This window comes from Corvus brachyrhynchos, unplaced genomic scaffold, assembly GCF_000691975.1.
Source record: "Corvus brachyrhynchos isolate BGI_N302 unplaced genomic scaffold, ASM69197v1 scaffold293, whole genome shotgun sequence".
Taxonomy (NCBI): Eukaryota; Metazoa; Chordata; class Aves; order Passeriformes; family Corvidae; genus Corvus; species Corvus brachyrhynchos.
In genome coordinates, this window is record NW_008237410.1 from 425,735 (window position 1) to 449,164 (window position 23,430).

Below are 23,430 nucleotides of genomic sequence, written 5' to 3' on the forward strand. Positions count from 1 at the left end.
GGACACCAAGTTCAACATGAGCCAGCAATGTTCTCCTACAGGTAGACAATGGTGTCCTGGGCTGCATTAGACAAAGTATTGCCAGCAAGTTGAGAGAAGTGAATCTTCCCCTCTATTCTGAACTGGTGAGGTCACACCTGGAGTATTGCATCACATTCTGGAATCCTCTGTGCAAGAGAGACATCGACATGCTAGAGACAGTCCAGTGAAGGGCCATAAGGATGGTGAATGGACTGGAGCTCCTATACTATGAAGAAAGGCTGTTAGAGAATTGGGACTGCTCAGCTTGGAGAAGTGAAATAGCATGAGGGACATCATCACTATATATAAATACCTGAAGGACAGTGTAAGGAGAGAGGATGGGGTCAGGTTCTTTTCATTGTTGCTCAGTGACAGACCCAGAGGCAATGAACACACACGAAAACAAGGAGGTTCCCTCTGAACATCAGGAAACATTTTTTCATTGGTGGTCAAACGCTGGAACAAGTTGTCCAGGGAGGTTGTGCATTCTTTCTTATTGGAAATATTTAAAAGCCATCTGGACACAGTCCTGGGAAAATAGGTCTAGGTGGCAAAGCTTGAGCAGAGAGATTGGATCAGTTGACCTCCAGAGGTCCTTTCACAGAATAATCAAGACTGGAAGAGATCTTCAAGACGATCCATACCAACCAACAACCTAGCACCAACATAATCACACTTAAACCATATCACCAAGTGCCACACCCAGACTGTTGAACACTTCCAGAAATGGTGATCCACCACCTCCCTGGGCAAATTATTCTGGTGTCTAAACACCCTTTCAGTGGAAAAAAAAAAAATTAAGAAAACAATTGTTGCTACTCAATAGCTTAGCAGTATCTGAGGAAAATGGGCAAGAAGGAGCTAGACTCATTGATAACCAGGAAGGATCTATGACTACAGAAATTCACTGCCAGTAGGGATACAGACAGAATATTTTTATTCTAGGTGTGACTATCAGCAACTGGATGTTAAATTCTCCTGTCCTGTACATTGAGAATAAGATACTAGGTACATTTTCTTACAGATTATTGTATTGGAATAAATATAAAACTGATAAACAAATTATATATTGTTTTGATAATTATAACTGCTGGGGATGTGTCTAGTGCTTTGCCAAGCAGATTAAAAGGAATATTAGCCTAAGTGTCACTCAGAAGAAAAGAAATTAGAACAGTGTGTTTGATACAAAATATATACTATCCAGAATACCTCAGGAAAAAATACTGGCAGATATTTTGAATTCTCTGAAGGACAGAACTAGTGAAAATAAGACTACCATCGTAACTTCAATTCTAGTTCCTGAATACTGGAACAATGCAATAGGGACACTGGATATGGACAAATTACTAGCCCAGCCCTTCACAATAAATGAGTTTGGTATTACTTCATTTTATTTGCAGCACATCCTACTACAGAAAGATGAAATAGTACTTTCTTAATGTAGGGTAAAAAATCCTTTCCACTGAGCTCAAAGAAATAGCTGCACAAATAAGGATAGGTTTGGGTTTTGATTGACAATTCACATCTTCAAGACTAGCATAGAAAAGCCTGCATTGTAGTAGTTCAATATCTATTTAGAAAGCATTGCAAGGTGGTTTATATGACATAAATTGTTTAACTGCAAGATATTATTGGCAGTTAATAATAACCAGGTAAAAAGTAATAAACAAGTGTAAAAATGCTTTCAGTAGGCATCGAATGTGCAGTGAATGGATAATAATCAAGGATCATTTGTTAGGCTGAAGGTCAGACATGCCATGGAGACTACATATAATGAGTAGAAGTTTAATGTATGCATGAGTGACATTTGATTACAATACCAATGTAACCCTTTTAACCATTACATATAAGGAAATAGAAAACAAAACAAGGATAGCTTCTAGTTTCACCATTATTACCCAAACAGAATAGCTATGCTTTAAATACTATTAGCATAAAATTAACAATGTGAAAACATGGCAACTACCTCAACACATATTCTCCCTAAGGGAACTTCTAACTCTGATGAAGCCAATGACAAAACTCCCTCTACCTTCCAGAAAGCTGTTTTCATCTCCTAGTATTTGTTAGGAGTCCTATCTTCCTGGCAGTTGTCAAAATACACCTGCATGATACCAGTCCTTGTTCCCATTCTGGAAAGCACATGTAAGGGAGAAAGAAGCTTACGTTGTTGCAATATGTTTTTGCATGCCATGGCATACAATGTACAGTGACTTTCAGATTGTAGACTGGCAGATTGGAAAAAAAACCCCTTTTTTTCTATGTGGTCTTAACAGACTTGATGTAATCATCACTAAGAAACAACATGCACTGGTCACCACAGAAATACAGGTAGCAGTGCTGGATTGGGTATAGTACATGTGAAGCCTTGTCCTAAATGAAAAAAAATTTAAGGAACTAATTCTATGGAAAAAGTTGAAACAAATATATGAACATCCTTGAGTATCCAACTCATATTAAATATTTACAGCTGTTATAAATTGTTTAGATTGTGACCTTGATAGTGTAAAGAGTTCCCTAGAAGTTTGCTATCAGCCTTGCATTTTAGTAATGAGGTTTATAGAAGATTTTATTAAAGGTATTAAAACTTCTAACAGTCAAGTGTAGAGAATGCATCTGCAAAAAAACCCATAACACTAAGCAGAGCATTACAAATGCATACTGGAAATCCATTAATAAAGGGAACTAGGTATCTATTTAAATTAAACATTTATCTTTCACTGTTGGGGGCAAAGGTTTATACCCAACACTAATGAGAAGAGCTAAACTACTGGCCTCATCAGTTGTTTGAATAAGCTGTTCTAAAATTAATTTAATGATCTCACTAGCTGTTTGCAAAACACATCTTTACAACAACATAAGCCATAGTCCTCATGCTATTGATGAAATTATTGATACCAATGGAAAATTCAATCTAAGTAATACAGACAAAAGCTTTGCAGAGTTTTGCATAAACCTGTGGAGATTGTTTTATCATTACACGTGTAAACCTGATTTCTTAGTAGAAACTAAAAGTGATATATAAGTGGAGTTTAAACACGAAACTCTGTTCCTGCAAAATGATGTGGAGTACAAAATCTTACCCTACTTTAGAATTTCTTTGCAGCATTGGGACTGTACAATGAAAAGATACTATTTTGAGCTATACATTCTGTAACATACTAGAATAGCTGGATTCCCCAAAGGAATGGAAAATACCTAAAGATAATACACTGCAATATCAAGATTGAAACACCTGAGGCTTTCTCTCTCCAGTCCATAAACTCTTAGTAAAAGTTTACAAAAAGTTCTGGCTGGTCTGTAGCCTATTTCCTGCATAATCACTTAATGCTATGACAAGTCCCTAAATCACACTGTGAGGAATCTGATGCTGTTGGACATTCTCATGTAACCCAAGTGTCTCAGTTGTGCCTTTCTGTCACAGCTTCCTAGGAATAGAAATAAAACACCAAGTACCAGATTTCCTGAAGTGCTAGCCAGGTACCTATGTAACTGCATTCCAAGACAGATGCAGGTGTCTAACAGTTCAGCGAAATCATATTCTTTTTCATTTCAGCCTTCTTAGTCAGAATAAAGTACTGCTTAGGTGCTTTTTTCACTCAGTGAACTAGCATTCTAACACAAAGGTTAGTCATTGTTACTGAGTTTTGTATATCACAAATATTTAGTCATCTCTGCTATACTATCTTGATAACAGCTCATGCAGATTGTCCATTATAACAAAGAGACATTATTTTCCCTCTTGTCACACTCAATAAATCTGTCCACTCCCCAGCAAATATGTCTTGGCAGCAGTCCAGTCACGGGAGTCACTGACAAGATGATACACCTGAGGTCAACCAAATCACTCTTTAATACAATAATCACATCTCAGCTTGGCAGTCCATCACCTATCATTCTCCCCAAATGAGCAAACTAAACTGCAGGAGAAAATACTCCTGGGCACCCTCTTGCACTGCAATGGTGGCAACAGCTGGTCCAGCAGATGCTTCTCATGTGATTCAGCACCTGTGCTTTTGCATTGCAATTTTGCAGTGGGCCATGTAGATAGATATTTTTTTCACTTTTTCAAAATGAAATATCCATACCTAAAATAAATGTCCAGAGGAATTTAGCAGAACTCTATTTTTCTTACTTAAAGGTAACCATCCAATTGTAGAAAACATCCTGAAAGAGCCCTAAAAGTCTTTATTAGTATAATCCCTGTACTTTGTAATTTATGTGTGATGTAGATTTGAGACACCTCAGTCTTCCTGGTATCCTGTAAGTTTGAAAGACATATGGCAAGAAAAGACAGGCTAAATTAATGCAGAAGGGATAGGTACATATATGTATTTTAAAAATAAAACTCTGAAGAACTTTTGATTTGGGGATACTTTATCATCAGGACAAATAATTTCTTGCTTCCTAAATAGAGCAATGGGGTTTTGTTGTTTCATATACGTGTTAAAAATGTAGGACAGTGACCCAGTTTTCTGCCAGAGGTTTATTAGGCCCTTCTATCTAGACGCTTATAAAATTGTGTGCATATAAAAATCCTTAGTCCTCGAATAGTCTTGTAAATCTTAGTACCACACAGAAACCCTTATTCACAACTGAAAAATCCACCCATTTGGAAATTTAATGATTTACAAATGTACATTTTAGGAGTTGCACTTGATGTTCTTTATGGGTCCCTTCCAATTCAGGATAGTCTATGATTCTATGACTATATTCCATGTACTCAAATCTGTCAGAAAAAAAAAGGAAAAATAAATACAGATAAATCATGCTCTTTCTTTCATCAGAACTGTCTCCTGTGTGAGAATGCAGAAGAAAAAAAGAACATTGCATAACCTCACTCATCTTCTGTGCTGGAACCACCTCTTTGCCTACTGCCCTCTCCTTTACAGACAAGTTCATATTTGTAATGGACCCTTGATATTTTATGCATTTCACCACTGTTATGAAAAGCACCTGTTAGGGGATTTCTTATGATGGAGATCAGACTGGGCAAAATAAAGATCACAAAAATATGTTCTCTTGAGTTCCTAAATTCCTAGAACTTTTGCTTTTTTCTTTTTGTTTCCTATTTTTTCACTCTATAGAACTCTCACATCTCATGAAAATACAGGTAGCACAGAGCTTGGTGGGGCACCTGTAACTCAGCCTGTGTATTAGTAAAAAATGGAGGCTTTTTCTGTGCATATAAGTAATAGCTGAACTCTATTGCACTCTAAAGTGATAAATCAGCATCACAGTAAGCAGTGACCTGGTAGTCAAAAGGATCTAGGGCTGATTTGACATTTTCAGTGTTTATAGTAAGCAGCAGTATTGCTGAGTGAAAATATAAATGGAACACCATGGTTTAAAATGTCACTTCCCTTTACTTTCTATCTAATTCCTGGAATAAATTCAAAACTATTTAAACTAATGAATAGAACTTGAGGAAATATATAGAACCTAAGCCTTTTAATATATGTCTTGGTTTGTTGTTTTATTATTATTTTTAATAATATTAACAGTTATTTTTAGTAATGACATTACTTGCTTTTCAAAAATAATATAATTGATAAAGAACCCATTTTGCAGGTAGAAGATTTAACTATTGCCAATACTACTCAGGTAATACCCATTAAAATCTATCTCAGATACTTTTGAGAAAGAAAAATGTATTTTGAAAACGAAAAGAAAAAGAAAAATGGAATGTTTCAGGACAGAAATACCTTGACATAAAGTGAAATTAAATGTCTTTCTGAAGTTCTTATGCTAACTTCTACCTTACTATGAGAATTTAGTACATCACAGATGAAAAATGTAATTCAGGTGTCTGGAAAACTGCAGAGCACTGTTAAAAATTATGAGGCCCTAAACCCCATTAAGATTGTCCATTATTCTTTTGAAGACTTCTGCTTTCAAAGTATATGAACTCAATCTGTGTCAGGAGCTCTGCCTCAAATATTTCCTTCCTATGTGTTCATTGACAAAGACACAGTGATTGTTAGCCACTATCTAGACATTTGATGACCTCTCTCTCCTAGAAAAAAGTGACTTGTCAGTTCTCACATTTCTTACGATATTGTTGAGATAGGTAACAAAACAACTGGAACAGTTATCCATAGAAAGACACGTGTCAAAGGAGACTTGGGCAGCTCAATGATGTGACCTTAAAAAAAGCAGCAATATCAGAGTTTGACACTGAAGCGTGCCATAAATCAAATCTCTCCGATGGCAGAGGGAGTTTTAAAAGTCCTTGCAAGGAGTTCGCGAAAACAGAGACTTTCCTGGAGTCTCACTGCCGCCAGATAGTTGTTTATTAAGTCTTATCAGAGAAACAGAGTCACTAGCGTGACCCAGGCATAACATAGAGCAGAGAAAGAAGGAGAGAAGTGTACAATTATCAAGATTTACACAGCCTTTTAAAGATAATTTAACCAATGGTTACTAGAAATGTGTATTATTTTCACTTTCCTACCAATTATCCAGTAACACAGCCAGGAACTGCAGAATTTTTTGTCCAATCATCCCAAGTTACTTTTACTGCAGAATATGGAGTAGTAGAAGAAGAAGAAGAAGCTTTGGAGAACAACAATCCTCCATTTTGATGTTTTTTGCTCTTATCTATTTACTACAAAGAGAAGCCTAAAACCTCTAAATTTTCCACCCTGTGACAATCTTACATAGTAGTCTATCACCTAATTCACACCATTGTATTTTCTAGTTCTTGTCTGATTGTAGGCATTTTTTCTCAAGGTTGGAGGTTAAAACAGTGTTGTTCAGGGGGGTAGAAACCCTTCAAAACAGGCAGAGAAATATTCTCGGCACTCTGGGTTCCTACAAGAGTTAAGGAAGAAAAAAATTACAAAGCACTTCATGTCATAAAGTGCTCCCTATGCATTTATATAGGAGATTTTAGTTTCAAAAATCAGCTTTTGTCTATGTTTTTCACAGCCTGTTGTAAAATGCATTTTCCTATATTTTGAAATAGCAGGGGTTGGTTTCTACCAGCCACTTTGAATAGTAACAGTATATGATGTGTCACATCAACTTAGTCAACTATCTAATTAACTGAAGAAGTTGCAGTTTCAATAATTTCTATTTGATAATAATGGGAAAATCTAAATCAAAAAATGTCCATCTTTCTACATTTGTCCATCAGACATGCCTAATGTACAGTAAGTTTATAAAAAGAAAACCTCATTCCTACTGTAAATTTTTTTTTATAAAAGAATAGGATTTATGATAAAGTCCCAAACAACACCAAAAATAACACTGTCCCTAAACCCATCACAAAAACCCAGTTCCAACTTTATTTAGTCATCTAAAGATTCATTAACTACTAGGAGGATTTTCAAAATTGCTTAAGGATGTCCCAGGTGCTTAATATGTTTTATTTGTAATACCCCTTAGTACCTGTCTGAACCTTTAAACAAATACGTTTGTTAAGCTTTATGCTGATACTCAAATAAGAAAAGGGACTAACACATCTAAATCAATGGAATTCTTTTGTTACTTAAATACTTTGAAAATGTTAAAATCTCATTAATTGCTACTGATACTGGAAAGTCAATTTCAGTAACCTTAAAAGATACTAAATTTGAAGGTTTACTGAAAATGAGTCATATAATTGTTGCCAAAACCAGACAGGGAGAATGGCTAGGGACTCCTGGAATATAAGGACTTTTTTCATTTCAAGAATTCAGTCTTTACTATTAAAAGCAGGTTATCAGATTAAACAAGACAAACTTATCTGCCATTATGTCTTGAACATTAAATAAAAATTTGAATCAGGGACAATTTTTTAAATTCTTTGCCTAACTATCCCTGCCTGTAAGATATATCAAATGACTAATTTTACATTTCTTATGATGGTGGTTTAGGTTACAATGTAAGATGTAACCAAAAGTATGTATTCTATCACCATCTTCATAAGCTGTTAAAACCAGGTGGGACAGTGTTCTTTATCTCTTCCATGACACATCCCTGATAACTCCCTCCAGAGGGATATCTTCTGTTAATGGGCTATGCAGCCCCACTGCATGACTCATAAAATTACATCATCCCATTGTGAGATGCTCCACCCAGGGGGAGGAACCAAGCATTCCTACCTGGATATGGTCTGAGGTTTGGAACACCACACTCAGCCCTTACCTACAGGTTTCCCAGAGGACAAGAGCTACACAACCACCACTGGACCTTCAGGTGAAGACCAGACCCTTCTACAGGATCACCACTTCAACAGAACCACATCTATCACCTCAACAGGACTGCAGCCACCATTTAATCGGACTGCTACCGCCACCCTGACCGACAGGGTGTCAGGTTGTACTCTGACTCTGTCAGTGTTTCTGTACTATTGCATTTATTTTAATTTTCCTATTAAACTGTAGTTCTCACTTGGAGTCTCTCACTGGTTTGCTTTCAAACTAGTACAGATGGGTATGGTAGTTGTGGTTAATTTTCAGTCAACAAGGCAGAAATTACTTCGTTCACATTCATATGATAAAGAAGAATATTAATGGTTCCTCAGAACGCATTAAAGCTCACTCCAACTCAGAAGGCCAACAAATCCCTATGAACCCTTTAAAACCTCAAATCTAACTGCAACTATTGTCAGAGATGCTTTGTGTAGACCAGTTATAGCAGGAAAAAGCCAAAAAGGTATATTGGTGGAGGAGAGAGTTCAATATGTAGTTGTTACCACTTTGGAAATAGAGCATATTCCTGGGTATCTTATGTCAGGACTATTTTGACGACTTTCACTGACATATACTGGTCACAGATGGATCATTCAATGATCTCTGTATAGCATAACTTGTGCTGGGAGAAATTCTTGGCATTTATTAAGATATGCAGTCAGACCAATGATGTTATATCTTCCATTTTGGCTGTATTTCACTGCATTGATATAAAATGTAGCTTTCCTTATCTAATTGTTTTATACCATGTGCTCTCAGAATTTAAGAAATGTGATCCTATATTAGCATAAATTCTCTTTTCTTACTTGTTCCTCTTATGCTTAAATTAAAAATCACCAAAACTAAAATATGGAGGAGGAATATTATTGATTTATTTCTTCTATTTTACATTATTTTTAGTATATTATGTGGTTATAAAGTAATTTTATAAAATAATTCCCATGTGGAAAAATAGAATCGATGATTGCAGCATAGGTTGACATAAGTTGGACAATACAACTTGGGATTCACTGGTTCAGTAATAAGAAAAGACAAAGGCACTCAAGACAAAGCATGATAAAAAAATCATATTCTGAATATCATCCATGTGACTTGTGCCTAAGAAGTTGTAGAGAATCATATCTATTCACCACCCACAGTGGTCTAGCACTGTAGCTATCAAGTGTCATAATTGGACCTATAAAGTTTAATAAAGGAAAAAAATACTCCTCAAATGGGAAAATTATCAAATAACATTCACCATTTAGGAAGAGTTTATGAAAGAGTGATGTTAATGGTCAGAGGCTTAGAAAACATGATCTGCAAGGACCGGATTTTTAAAAAATCCTTAAAAAGTAAAAAGGGTAGAGGTGTAAGTAAAAGATGAAAATTACTGCAATAAACAAACCATCACAAACAGTAAGTGTTTAGTTTCTTTTTCATGTTAGACAGAATACGAAGTAATGGCCGCAGGTTACAATAACAGAGAGTCATATCTGAAATTCAGATTAAGAAATAAAATTTTGTACTGGTAAAAATAAATTTGACTTAATGGATTTCCTATGAATCTCCATAATTTCAATTTTTACAAATTGGAACTACCCACAAAAGATTTATTTCTGTCTTTTTTAAGAAACTGACTCTTGAAAGTCTTATATACAAACTTAAATTAACCTTTTGAAAACAGGCCAAATGGAAAGACAGGTTGATGCACCCTTCCCATTCTGGTGTAAGTTACTACTGGCTCTTACATGCAGTGACCAGCATGTGCTCAGGTGAGTGTTTTTGCTGTTCAATTAGATTTGATCTTCAGAGAGCTTCAGAAAAGCCGCATTGACCAAACTCTAGGTAGCTTTAAAGTGACCTAGCTCATGTAAGAATTTCTTTTGACAAGCACAGGCTTGTGTTTTCAGCTTCTGTGGATTTTCATTACAGGTGCAATGTTTTCATTAACCATACCATTCATAATGCTAAATACATCGTTCCACTGTTCCAGCTGTTCTACTACTGGGATATGACAAATTCGAAACTGGAGCCAGAATGGTGAGTATCTGTTTCCTGCTGGAGCTGCTAACTCTTACACAGCTTCACAGGAAAGTACAGTAAGCAAAATTCACAAAGGTGCTTCAAAACTGAAGTGCTGTGTACCATAATAGCTAATTCTTGGGAACCTGCTCAAGTCAGAGGCCTGTGCTAAGCATTTAAATTTTATTTTAAGGGTGGGTATGCTGGTTTCATCTGGGGTAGAGCTAATTTTCTCCACAGTGGCTGGTATGGGGCTGTGTTTTGGATCTGGGCTGAACACAGGGCTGTTAATATAGACATGTTTTTGTAATTGCTGTGCAGGGCTTACACAGAGCCAAGGTCTTTTCTGCTTTTCACACTACCAAGCTGGTGGGAGGACTGGGGGGGCACGGGAGGTCAGGAGGAGACACAGCCATGATTGGTGGATCAAACTGACCAAAGGGATATTCCAGATCATATGACATCATGCTCAGTATATAAAACTGAGGAGAAGAAGGAGGATTTTTGGAGTGACGACATCTGTATCCCAAAGTAACACTGGATGTGGCCCTGCTCTCCTGGAGATAGCTGAACAGCTGCCTGTCCATGAATAGCAGTGAATTAAGTCCTTGTTTTGCTTTGTTTGTGTGTGTGGCTTTTGCTTTCCCTGTTAATCTGTCTTTATCTCAAACCATGAGTTTTTTAGCTTTTACACTTTTTGCTTTTACTTCTCTAGCTTTTACTCCTTAATCCCACTGGTGGGGAAGCGAGCAGGCAGCTGTGTGGGTCTTTGCTGCTGGCTGGGGTTAAACCATGACAGTGGGTGGGGCTGAGCAGCCTCAGAACAGGATCCACAACTAGCAGTTGGCCGACAGGAGGTACCTGTTCATGAACTGGAAATACTGTTTCGCCTATCAGCTCATTCACAAAATACTCAGATATTTCCAGCATAAAACTGCATTACATAGTATAACAATGACCATATTTTATAATACAGCAATACTACAGATAACTTTTCTTTAACTTAAAGAAAATCTCATACAACTGTCCTGTCTGACTCACCTGTAGCTTTTTATTATTTCTATTACCTGTTCACAACCAAGGTAAACATCAGTTTAGTGAAAAAAAGTATTGCACTTGATATACATAGAATTAGGGATGGACACTGATTTCTACTGAAGTTGCAGAAAAAAAAGAAATTATAAAGAAAGATTACTGCTCAGTGCTCCCTGTCACTAATCTTTCCTGTTCCTGTACCTCTGAGTCACAGATGTAGTCTGCCCTAGGTTTTACGTAGGCAGAGTGTTCTATCAAGAAAATCTTGCCTTTTGAAAAATGATAGCATTCAGGGTATGGATCTGAGCCAGAAGATTAACAACTGATCACTCTAGTGTCATTCTGCAAGGATTCTGGAAATTTACTTCAGTTTGTGCACTTCCACAGAAATGCCCCAATTCCCCTCTACTACTGAGAAAGGAAGATGCGTTTCACCAGTGCCTTCAGTTGTTAGTGATGATACCCACTTCCCTAACAAAAATGTTTTGGAACAGTTTTCACTGGATGATTTCAAAGCAGTGGAATTTCCTTTAACTCAAAGAATACTTTCTTGTACTAAGATCTACTGGTTCCAGAACCATAAGACCCAGTAAATAAATGCAGCTGTTTAAAATGCGGCACTTTTTCTCAGGAGAAAGATGAACAACTTTGGCCTGTATGTTTCCAAACATTCTGAGCTTTCTTCGGTTTAGAATTTCAAACCTGAACAAATTTTGCCTTTGATAACTGCTGCAAGCTACTGTGCAATTAGAAACTGAAACCATAACTCATCTCATCTAGCTATGTTCACACTGCTTCTACTAAGAAGGCCAGGTGCAAAAGTGTATAAGCTTGGAAAACAATAGGAAGCAAAGATCAAGAGACAGAAGACAGGACAAGGAATCTGAAACACAAGATGATAAACAATGATTTTAAGATAGTAAAATACTGGACAGTGGGTTTGGAGAGAGAAATATGAAGAAGATGAAAAATTGTGAGTCAAAAGTCAGTGGTGAATTCTAAAATTGACTTCTGGACTTTACAAGAAAAGAATAAAATGAGGTGCCAGTGTGAGTGCGATATTTATCTAAACGAGGACATAAAATGAAAATGAGCAATTCTAACACATAAGGATTTAGTCACTGATATATATATACATGCATGAGGATCAGTGGAACATGTGTTGGATTTAAAATTGAAATCAAGATCAAAACTTTTAAAAGGCATGACAGAGGAATCATTTGATGATGTTATGATCTATGTTATTCAAGAAGTCAAATTAAGTTGTTATAATTATCTTCTCTTTTCCAAAGATCTGAAATTAATATAATATTTAGATCCCTTCCAACAGAAAACAGTAAATCATTTCTTCCTTTCTTGAATACAGGCTGCGGGTATGTGTGTGTTATACCTCTGATTCTAGAAGCTGAGAGAGGACAACAGAAGATGTTGATTTTTCTCTATTTTTCCCAAAACGCTTTCCTTAATTGCTCTCACCAGTAAACTGTTGTAACGCTTATATGAACAGAGCTTCTGCGACATTCAGGTTTAATTTTTTATGTTATTTTTCACTTTTTCTTCATTTGTCGTGAGACCAAGTTACAAAACCTGGTTGTAGAGCACAGATCATCTAACTCCAGTGTCTACCATTCTCCTTACTAGCCTTCCATTTTCTAATTGCCCAGGAGTAGTACAGGGCAAGAGTTTACCTTGATGTCAATACCAGTCTTATGGGGATGATGATTTACTTAAGAAAACAAAAAGGAACAGTTGAATAAGAAAACGTTAAAAATGGAATTGAGTCGGGTTTCTGTAGGGGACACACTATTCCCTGGGGCATAACAGATTTTGCATAGCTTTAATTATGCAGTATGTTGGCTTTCAGGTTAGTTTTCAGAATAAGGTGGTAGAGATCACCTTATGCCAGATAAGCAGATATAACTTGTGTCATAATGGTCATTAAAAATATATAAGCAATATACAGAAAACTAAATGCAACAAATTTTCAAATGAGATCCAGTTCCTTTAAAAAACATAGTGAAAATTTGTATCTATAGTCTGGGAAGGATATTGAAAGGGAGAAGGAACCTTGGTAATATATTAGAAAGCACAAGAAAGTGAGGCTTATTTTTCTTATAAAATGAACCATGATTTTTATAGCCTTAAATGGCTGGTTTAGTCATTCAAGCCTTGAATGCCTGAAAAGAACATTAGGAACAATGAGTCAAAGAAGATATGATTAAGGCCTTCCTTAATATTGCAAGGCTTTTCTTTGTTTTGGTGTGAAGTTTATCAGGAATAAAGCTTTTTCTTCATAAAATGAAGAAAAATAGGCACTTGTGTTGTTAAGACAGGTGAAAAAGTCTAAATAGAATATGCATGCAAAATACATGTATAACATGTCTGAAAAGAACTCAAAGTCCTACTCATTGGACTCCTGTATTTTAGCATCCTAATCTCTGGAGGAGAATCTAGCTTCCATCCCAATCAGATGCTCTTCTGAGATGCAAAAGCCATAGGTTTTAGGATTTCTAGGCCAAGCAGAACACAGCAGTCTCATTTCCTAAGCAAAGAATTTCAATAGCGAAGCTAATAGGCTTCTTTTTATCCTCCAGGAGCATATTTTTGAAAGAAACCTAGACCTGTCAGTGTGTGTTAAGCATGATGCTAATGTGCCACCTGAACCAGCAAAGGGAACATCAAGTCTGGGGTATCAGCAAATCTTCTCACAGGACCATGACCCATGTAGAGTACCAGCAACTTTGAACCTGCTGTGCTTCTGTCCCTTCTGATTCAGCCACACACCCCTTGTGTACTAACAAGCTCAGATTACCTTGACTGCTCATTACTCTTGATGTAATTATTGCTTTTTTATTTCCAGTACAATGATAACAAATGCATATTTGTTATCAAAATGAAAATGTCTTGCCTAAGCAGCAGTGTGATTTATTTTTGTTTTTCATGGCTTGAATTGCCAGACTGATACGTAATTAAAACGGGCAGCTTGCTGTAAAGCACAGTACTGTCATTTTACATGAAAAACTATCAGCTGTTACCATTACCAGACAATGCAACTGGCATCCAAATCTTGGGTTAATCAAGAATTAAAATAAACAAAACAAAATAAAAACCCAAAAAACCCCACAAGCAAACAAACCAAAACAAAAAACTGTCCCCCCCCCAAAAAGAAAAAACCCCCCAAACCAAAACCAAGTAACTGCCTTTAGGATTACAGAATGGCATAGGGGGTTGGTATTTTAATCAATGAATAAACTACTTTAAAAAAAATTATTAAAAAGAAAATTAACCAACCAGAAAATAGGGAAAAGTTCAAGTTATCTTATCTTGGGGATACCAATAAAATGAAGTTAAAATATAATACATCCATGGCCAGTAAATAAACTTGCTCAATGCCACTATACAGTAATGCCACAATGTCCAAGTGTAACTGTGAAGTTTCATCCTAACAAACACATTTATGTCTACATGCAAAATTACCATTTGACCGAGCTATGTGCAAATCTGCACTGTTCATTTTGTGACACTTTGGCAGCATTCAACACCTATCAGCCAGCTGAAAATTGTTGCACAAGTCACAGTTTCTTTATCCTAGGTTTCCCTTTCTGTTTAAGACTTTATTCTGTCACTCCTTCCTTGCTCCTGAAGTTATTTTCCCGACCCTGTTTAAAAAGCCAATTATATAACTGTAATCTACATTAGTGTGTCTATCTATTGGTGTGGCATATTGTGCAGAAGGTAATTAAACAATTTTTAAAAAGTAGTATTAAGGGAATGTCAGAAAAAAAACATGGAGTCCCTGAGCACTGCACAGCCAAGCACTACTTCATTATGCTGCTTTTGAGTGTAGAGAACTGGAATTTTGATGGAATGACACACTCCACTTCCACACGCAAATTAGAAAATGAGGAACCTTGGCATTCACCTAGCTAATCACTGCTCATTCTCTCAAGAAAAAAAAAAAGCAGATCTTTATGTAAAGGATTCTGAAGCAAAGGTAATTGTTTCTAAAGCTGGAACCACTAGAGTATGATTAAGGTAAAAGACTGAGATAAAAGACAAAGAGAGGAGCAAAATATCAAAATGAATAGGTAGCCAAAATCAAGTGTTCTACTGGAGTATGGAACACTTTCTCTAAATTAAAGGAGCAAGCAAGACAAACATGTAAAGAGCAAAATGTGAGTCTGTGACTACTGAGACAAGAATTTCATGTGGAATTGGAAACTGCCCCAAAAAATCATGGAGGTACAGTGAAATTGTAAGCCACACAATTTTATTGAAAATGATGTTTATGCCAAAAATGAAAATCATTGCATTTACAGCCACACCATGCCTATTTTTTTGTAATTCTACCAAATCTATAACCAGCATCAATGACATCTAAACAAATTATTCTTTCTTACATTAATGAATGAAACCTATATCTTCCGATATAAGATCCATAATTTCTCAAATAATTAATCTTTAAAAACCTGTGACTGGTATGAGCCTTTGTAGACTGTATTTCACCTGAAGTAAATACTTGTTGCTAAACTGTACCCTTCAAATGAGCTAATATTAGGAAAACTGGTAGATTCTTAAACATGCCATTGTGCTTGAGACCTGCGGAAATCTGTGTTCGTTGTACTTCATTAGTTCTTTTTTCCAGGATTATTAGAGAAACAGAAAGATGGCAGGTAAATTTAGAGATTAATCCATTAGACTGTACATGCTTCCCTTTCAAAGTCTGTTAATTTTCTTTCCTCTTTGTCAGTTTTAATTTGTCACTGAAACCAAAATGAAATAATTGTGTCAGTGTCTGAGTTCTGTTTCATAGTCAAGGTTTTAGTGCAGGTATAAAATTGGCTTTTGGATTCTACTGACATTGGTTAAATGATTACGGAGTAACACATGTTGAGTTGAGGCTCCTGACATGTCAAATTAAATCAAAATTAGTTCGATCACAGTCTAGTGTTTATGCACCCTGGTAACATATCTTGTAAAATAGATATAAAGCTACTGCGTGCAAAATATTACAATGAAAAGTAATCACTGCCTTTGGAAACCAATGGCAAGGAATTATAAACAGTGAAATTATTTAGAGTCAGACTCTGATATATCTTTTCCTTCTGGTAAGTCACTACCTCATTTAAAATAGGACTTTACAAAGCACCTGTCTGTCACATTAATATTCCATGCAATGATTAGGCACCAACACTATCAAAGTCATTCTAACCTTTCAGAACTCTCTTTGGCTAGTTTCCCACATTAGTCATAAAACCAGTACAAAGTCTAGTTCCATTCAGCCTTTTACAGCTATTAAAAAAATTGGAACATTTGATTCACACTCTGACATCCTTACAGAAAAGAGTGCAGGCAGGAGCATTCTCCAGGCTTTTGTAAAGGTCATCAGATTGAATTCCAAGGCTAATCCATATGCATAATGAAAATAACATCTTCCTTTTTGAAAACAGCTATATAAACAAAAGGATCACGTATTTATAGTAGACTTTGAAAATAAATAGCAGAGCTGTGATACCAAATTCTATTGCTGTAAGTCTTACTGCTGCAGACAGGGACAGATTTCAAAATGCATTTAAACATGAAGACAAGGTGATTAAACCCTGAAGGACCTTAGATTGAGATATCTAACCTTGACAGAAGACAGCGATTATTAATTTTTACTTATTTTAGACACTTCAATAATGTTATCCAAGGATCTTATATATGGAATAACCACACTGGCATGAATAGGCTTACCTTTATGGATATGAGTTAATCATAAAATTAAGAGCTGTTGAAACAAGACTTTAATTTCAAACCTGTAAGTGATTTTAAGATTAATTAAAAATCCATCCAGATTGGGATAAAATTTCCAGTGTCTTCAATGAAATCAAAGCTGAATAAACAAATGAAAATGCAATGTTTGGTGTAAAAGACACAACAGAAATATTAATTATTAAAATTATTTGCCTTTCTTATGAGCTGTACAAATCAAGTTAAATGTATTGCTCTTGTTAGTTTAGGCTCTTTGGGCCCACTTTAATTCAGGCATCTGTGTATGCTGTGTGACAATGCTATTCAGTGATAAAATACTGCCACACAGCATCACATTTCAGCATCTGACACACCACATGCTGGCTAAAATGTTCTGCAGTTATTCGTCAGTTGGTTCTTTACCACTGAATTTACCAGAAGCCAACACAAGTACGGAAAAACGAGTGTCTAACCTCACCTGCAGATTTTCTTACTGTTTTAGTGATAATGGACCATTCAGTTGCTAAGTACAGCAAAAAGAAATAGGACTTTATATAAAACTAGGTCAATATCAAATCCATTCAAAAAAGTAGGGAGACCAAGGCACAAAAACCTGAAGTAACTGGTTCCAAATTATTCAGGCAGCTCACAGAAAAAAAACAAATAGAGGAACTCCTACTATTGTAAACTGTCTGGTCAGCAGCTTCAAAAGCCAAGCCTTCGCCATTCTGAAGGCAAAAAACTGCCAGTTGTTTGAGAAGGTAAAATGTATGGTGGTTCAAGCACTCTGAAACAGGGACTAAAAGATGCTCCTTCCAACTCATCTGAACTCTGTTCCCTTCCCAGCACACACACAGCCAAGAGTTCTAGATGTATCTAAGGTACATAAAAAATTACACTAAGATGAAATTAATGTTTTGGTATCAGTCAATTGTTTTTATAATTCAAAAGTCCAGATATAACAGAAGTAAAACTTTGAAGGGAAAACATATTTTCAAGGGAAAATATATTCATCTCATTGAGTTTTCTTTCAGAAAGATTTGCATAGGCACACAATAAATAGTATAATATAATAAAAATATATATTCTTCAATTCTGATGATTTGGACCGAGCATTTTTTCCTCTGTTTGTATTATCTGTCAGTGTCTGTTAGGAATGGATTTTTTTTTCACCTGCTTTGTTACCGTCTTTATAGATGAATCACCCTGTTACATTTCCCTGCTATGGGTAGTAATAATAGAGAAGTTAAACGACTATTACAATGAACTATAATAAAGTTCAGAATGACAAAAGACCATTAAAAAAACCTCAACACTAATCATGGATTCCTCATCATCTATTTTATTATTAAGACCCATCAAATTAATTTTTGTAACCTACATACATTTCATTAATCACATTGTACGATTTTGTGGTTTGAGGAAAGTTTTCCTCCTTCATGTACATGATCTCTTCACTGCATTTCAAAGAAATTAAACCCAAAAGATCCAGGACTTCCCTAACTTGTTTTTAAAAGCAGTGAATACTCCCTATATCAGGGTTACCACAAAGTGTTGACTTAATTTTTCTTTCTCTTGACCTTCATCTATCTTTGAATTTTTGTGTGGCTTGTGTGGCAAGTCTTCCCTGTATGTACCAGCTGAGAACTTTCCTCTGTTGTGGTGAGCTCCTCAGCACCTGAATTAAGTAATTCAGATTTGCTTTGTTCAACTCAAGCTGTGTAAGAATGCCCTCAAAGGATGTTTTGAGATGAGATTACTTTTTAATTATCTTTATGAACTCAACACACTCACACAGAATTGATAGGAACTCTTTTCATTATAGAGTGATACAAAAATCACACTACTTCTTTCTATTTTATGTAATTTACAAATCATAATTTAAATTTGGTAAACCAATCAAGTCCATTTCTTTCAGGTAGGACACTTCATCTCTCAGTGTTCCTGAGACAGGACATCTTCAAATATATAGTTTTTAGACACAATTAAAAGCCACTTCACAAGTAGGTGTTTTAGAAAGAAAATTGCTCCAATTTCATTGCAAAATGGTTTCTTGCAGCTTGTCATGATATATAAGTAGATGAAATGAGATTAATTAGAATCAAGGACCTCCACAGATCTCCTTTTAAGAAAAAATGTAGTTTAATATGTTGAACACAATATTGTAACATTGAGACTTTTTCTGCCTGGATAGTATTAATAAATAAAGGGCTTAGCTTCCTTCTATTATTTATTTTAAAGATGTTCTGTGGTGCCTTCTTCTTTGGACAGAAGCCCAGGTTTTCTGGGGCTAATCAGGGTGAGACAGGTGTTGATACAGCCTCATGCTACATGGCTCAGAGCTTTTCCTATTTCCCTCCTAGCAGGCCTGTCTATATTCTTTTGTAATCACTGAAGTTCAGGATAGAGGTCTGTGCAATTTGGTAAAATGAGTTTTACTTTTTTATTTGCATTGGTAGTAGATTACTTCTTATGCCTCAGAATAACACCAGCCAAAAAAAAAAAATAGTTAGCAGTACCAGACAAAACTGTTATATGCTCACTAACTATGAAGAATCCAGCCTAGTAGCATGAATGTAAACTCAAATATACTGTCCAATCACATACTAACATGGGCACCTCTGACCAGGTTCCTGTTAAGAAGGAATACTATTTTGCAGGGCTGCAAAGTCAGTGCTCTGCTCCAAAGCAGCACACTGAGTGCCTGACATCCCTGTGGGGTCAGAGCACAGATGTCAGTCCTCTCCCACTTGGTAGAACCTTCATTTACATTCTCTAGAAGACACTGGGTTCATGTGTGAGAATACAGCATTACCATGAGGGACATTACCACAGTCTTCTAATTCAACACCATTCCAATAAGATCTTGATCCACACATTTTATCCCAGTTTGGTTTTATGGTATACTGTGCATATTAAAGGTTATTATTCATTGAGGAATTTTCTTTTCATGTTCTGTGGCAAGTTGGTGAATATTCAAAGAAAGAAATTAATGCTAGGCTGATCACACTTAAAATTTCTCCTATGTTATCAGTCCTCGTATTAATCTCCTTTTAATTATAGATATAACTAATGTGTTGTAATATAGAATGGATTATGTTATATTTTTATGCATATACAATTATATATAATTGGCTATTATAGATATAAGTGAGATATATAGAACTCAGTCCAGAAAAGAAATAAACAAAAATTATTTTATTGCTACCAGTCTCCAGCTTTTGACTTTCTGAGCAAATAGCCCTTCTCTAGAAGGTCTTTTTAAATAAATCTGCAAGAATAATGAGGAATAGAACAGGTTACAGAGAGAGCTTCATTTTTATTTTATTTTGGTTATTATCCAAATAAACACTCTTGGAGTTCAGCCCAGCTGGAGCCCTGCAGCAGGATTTATAAAACTCTGACAATGCTGACTTCAACCAGGGTTTCTGCTTCTCATTTTTGCAGAGCTTGGGAGCTGATCTTCAGTTTGAACTGCAAATCCTGGAACCTTCAGCCCTCAGTTCAGCACCTCTGCGTGACAGGGCTGGTGTGTTCAGCTGATCCTCCTGTCAGACAGACCATGAGAGGTTTCATAAGAAATATTTTGCAGTCAATGTACTGCCATTTACTTACAAATAGCCATTTCATCCTAAATGTATACTATTGCTTTTACTCAGAAAAGATGAAACAAAATCAAAGCATATTAAAACCTTCTGTGACTTCCTTCAAGCAGAAGTAAAATGACCTTTCTTCACTAGCTAAAGGGGGATTAAGATACAGTTACCCAATACCACTTTACATTTGAATTAAGGCATCCATGCAAAGTTTTAATGCTCTCTAGCAAATGCGTGACGGTTAATTTCTTTTACGTCTCCTGAATGTCCTGTGCCTTTTTGATGTTAATTGCTTGCTCCCCCTTTACAAACCTCTTAAAAATTTTCATTATTTACCAAGTTACTTAAATATGTAGTTAATTTAAAGCACATAAACACATCCATTGACACTTCACTTGCCCCTTGGGTTAAACATCTACTTTCTGAATTGTAGCCTAAAAGTGAGTCTGTTCGCTCACAAAGGGTGTTTTGGGAATGCCATAGTTCTGCAAGGTGCTGATCACTCTGCTCTTCTTATGATAAAAAGACCAATAGCGAATTCTCAAAATTTCTTACAAGTTCTCAGCACCTTCCAGGAACAAATCTACCCTCTATCAGTCAGAAAAATCAAGGTCTGATTTACCTGTGTCTACCTGCCTTCACAGGTTAAGTAATTTTGTGCTCACAAATTACTGACCTGAATTTATGTGCCTAAAGTGATTGTGAGCACAAATATTAGCTCTTATCTAATCATCCAAAGAGTAAATTTGCACCTGTTATGAATTATGCATGCAGAAATTCAAACTCAATTATTTGTATATGCAAAGTTGAATACACAAAAAGCCCATTTCTTAAAATCTAGGACAAGATGTTAAACCCACTATATTTCTTACACCAAGTACCAGCTTGTCAGAATATTGAATATTTTATGTCTGGGTAAATGCATATGCATAAAAGTAGCAAAATATGGATTAATACAAGATTGTTCATATAAGAACAGGATAATGTTTCTTGCCTGAATTCTGAACATTTTGTATGCATTTAGTAAACTTACTCAAAGAGGACAACAAACTGTCATTAGCATAATTTTTGTATTTGTTTATGTAAATTACTGTGTTTAAAAATAAGACTTTTGAAATGTCAGTTCAATCAAAGCATAAGGAAAAGAGTCAGAAATATTTTAAAAAGTAAAATGGTGAAAAGAAATAGAAAAAGTCCCTGAATTATGATAACAAATATTTCCAAAAGAAATACCATTGGCTGAGATGAGCTGAGATCTTCTGTCTTGTTTCCATTGGTCTGCCTGCTACTGCAAATGAACAGTTATAACTGTATGAAACTAGGAAATATTTTTTCCATCATTTCTTTGGTAAGGATGACTGCTATTGAGGTAAGTCAGAAAAATGCCTATTAGCAGGTAAGACAAGGGAAAAGAATCAACTAAAACTCATTTTCTGACAGGAGAGATCAAGAGGGGAAAAGAATAGAGCAAGCAGAGGAGGTGGAGAGACTTACCAGATATCCTACACAGCCCATCCAAAAGAAAGTTATTCTAAGAACCAAAAAAACTAAGCAAACAGGGATTCCACATTTCTCGAGCTGCATAGTTTAATCTTCGATGTTGTCTTTGCATCCTGTTCAGCTCCCTGCTATAAGTTTACAGCAAGAGCCTGCTAGTGTAAATGATGTGATGGGATTTTAGTAGTGAGAATGAATCTGGCCATTCAGTCTGTGTTAAAGACTAAGTGAAAAACAGTCTCAAGATAACAACTACCTTCTTTATATTCAGTATGGTAATAGCATTTTGACTTCAGACATGAGAGGCATAGCTGAACAAACATGACCCAGATTCACACTTGCCTGTGCTATGAATTTTGTTTTCCTTGTTGCACAGTGAGCAATCTAAGCTGTTTTAAAAGACCTACTTACAGTGACTCAAAAATATAGTTGAAAATATTCCAATACCATTTTCTTTCATTATTTGCAGACAAATTACCACCAGAAAAAGTAGTAATTATTTTAAATTTTGAACCAGCATAACCTTTAAAACTAAAATATGAAAAAGGATTTATTTTCTTCATATCCTCCCAAATAGCTGTCTGTTTACTGTAAGGACATCTAAGAACTTCAAGTCTAAACAGGAGAGGAAGAATTTAGTCTGTGCTATTTTAAGTTCAGAGAAATCTTTAGGCAAAGCAAAACATCCTAGTAATCACCACAGATGAAACAGAAGTGCTTCAAAGAAGTAAATTTGCAATTTTGAGTCTCTTTTTCGTTTAAGAAAATGTCCTGAAAGTCCTTGAATTTTGACAGTCTTGCATCAGCTAGCTGCCTGCAGCATTCCCCTGCGGCTGCTCTTCAGATACTCCCAGGTTGGGATCTATAGTAACACTGCTTCATATCACAAGTGCAAACAGCTTTTCTTGCATATTTATCTCGTTGCTATCTTGGAAACTGTATGCACAGCACAATAGCTTTTCAAATATTGATGGTATATTCAGTTGTTATCTCCCTTTCAGCTCTCCCTCAAAATGCAGTACAAACAATTTCAGCCTTTGCTTAATAGGCTACCTACCTGCTTCTAACTTTTCATCACACATATTCACAGTTAAAATAACAGTTAAATTAAAAATAACTGAACAATAAATAAATTCTTAAGTCATCTAAAATATACTGGCCAAGTTTTCAAAAGCAAGTGGCAAAATATTTCTGAATACATTATTATGACTTAATGCAGAATAGAATCAATTGGAAATTCATGTCCCAAATCACTTAGCCGGTGTATCATGTTTCTACAGATTGCATGATTATGCAGCCTTTTCTTCCACATCCACTTGGAGATAGTGTATAATATACGATCCAGTAAGACACAATTCTTTCTTTCC

General features: G+C 35.8%; 1 long non-coding RNA gene across 1 annotated transcript; it reads right to left on the minus strand.

The window, feature by feature from the left end:
• Nucleotides 1-20,277: 20,277 nt before the first annotated feature.
• Nucleotides 20,278-22,327, minus strand: LOC108445908. Its single transcript, XR_001860939.1, has 2 exons — nt 22,061-22,327; nt 20,278-20,518 (listed from the first exon to the last, which is right to left on the minus strand). It is a non-coding gene; the product is annotated as an uncharacterized LOC108445908 (long non-coding RNA).
• Between the last annotated feature and the right edge of the window lie 1,103 nt (nt 22,328-23,430).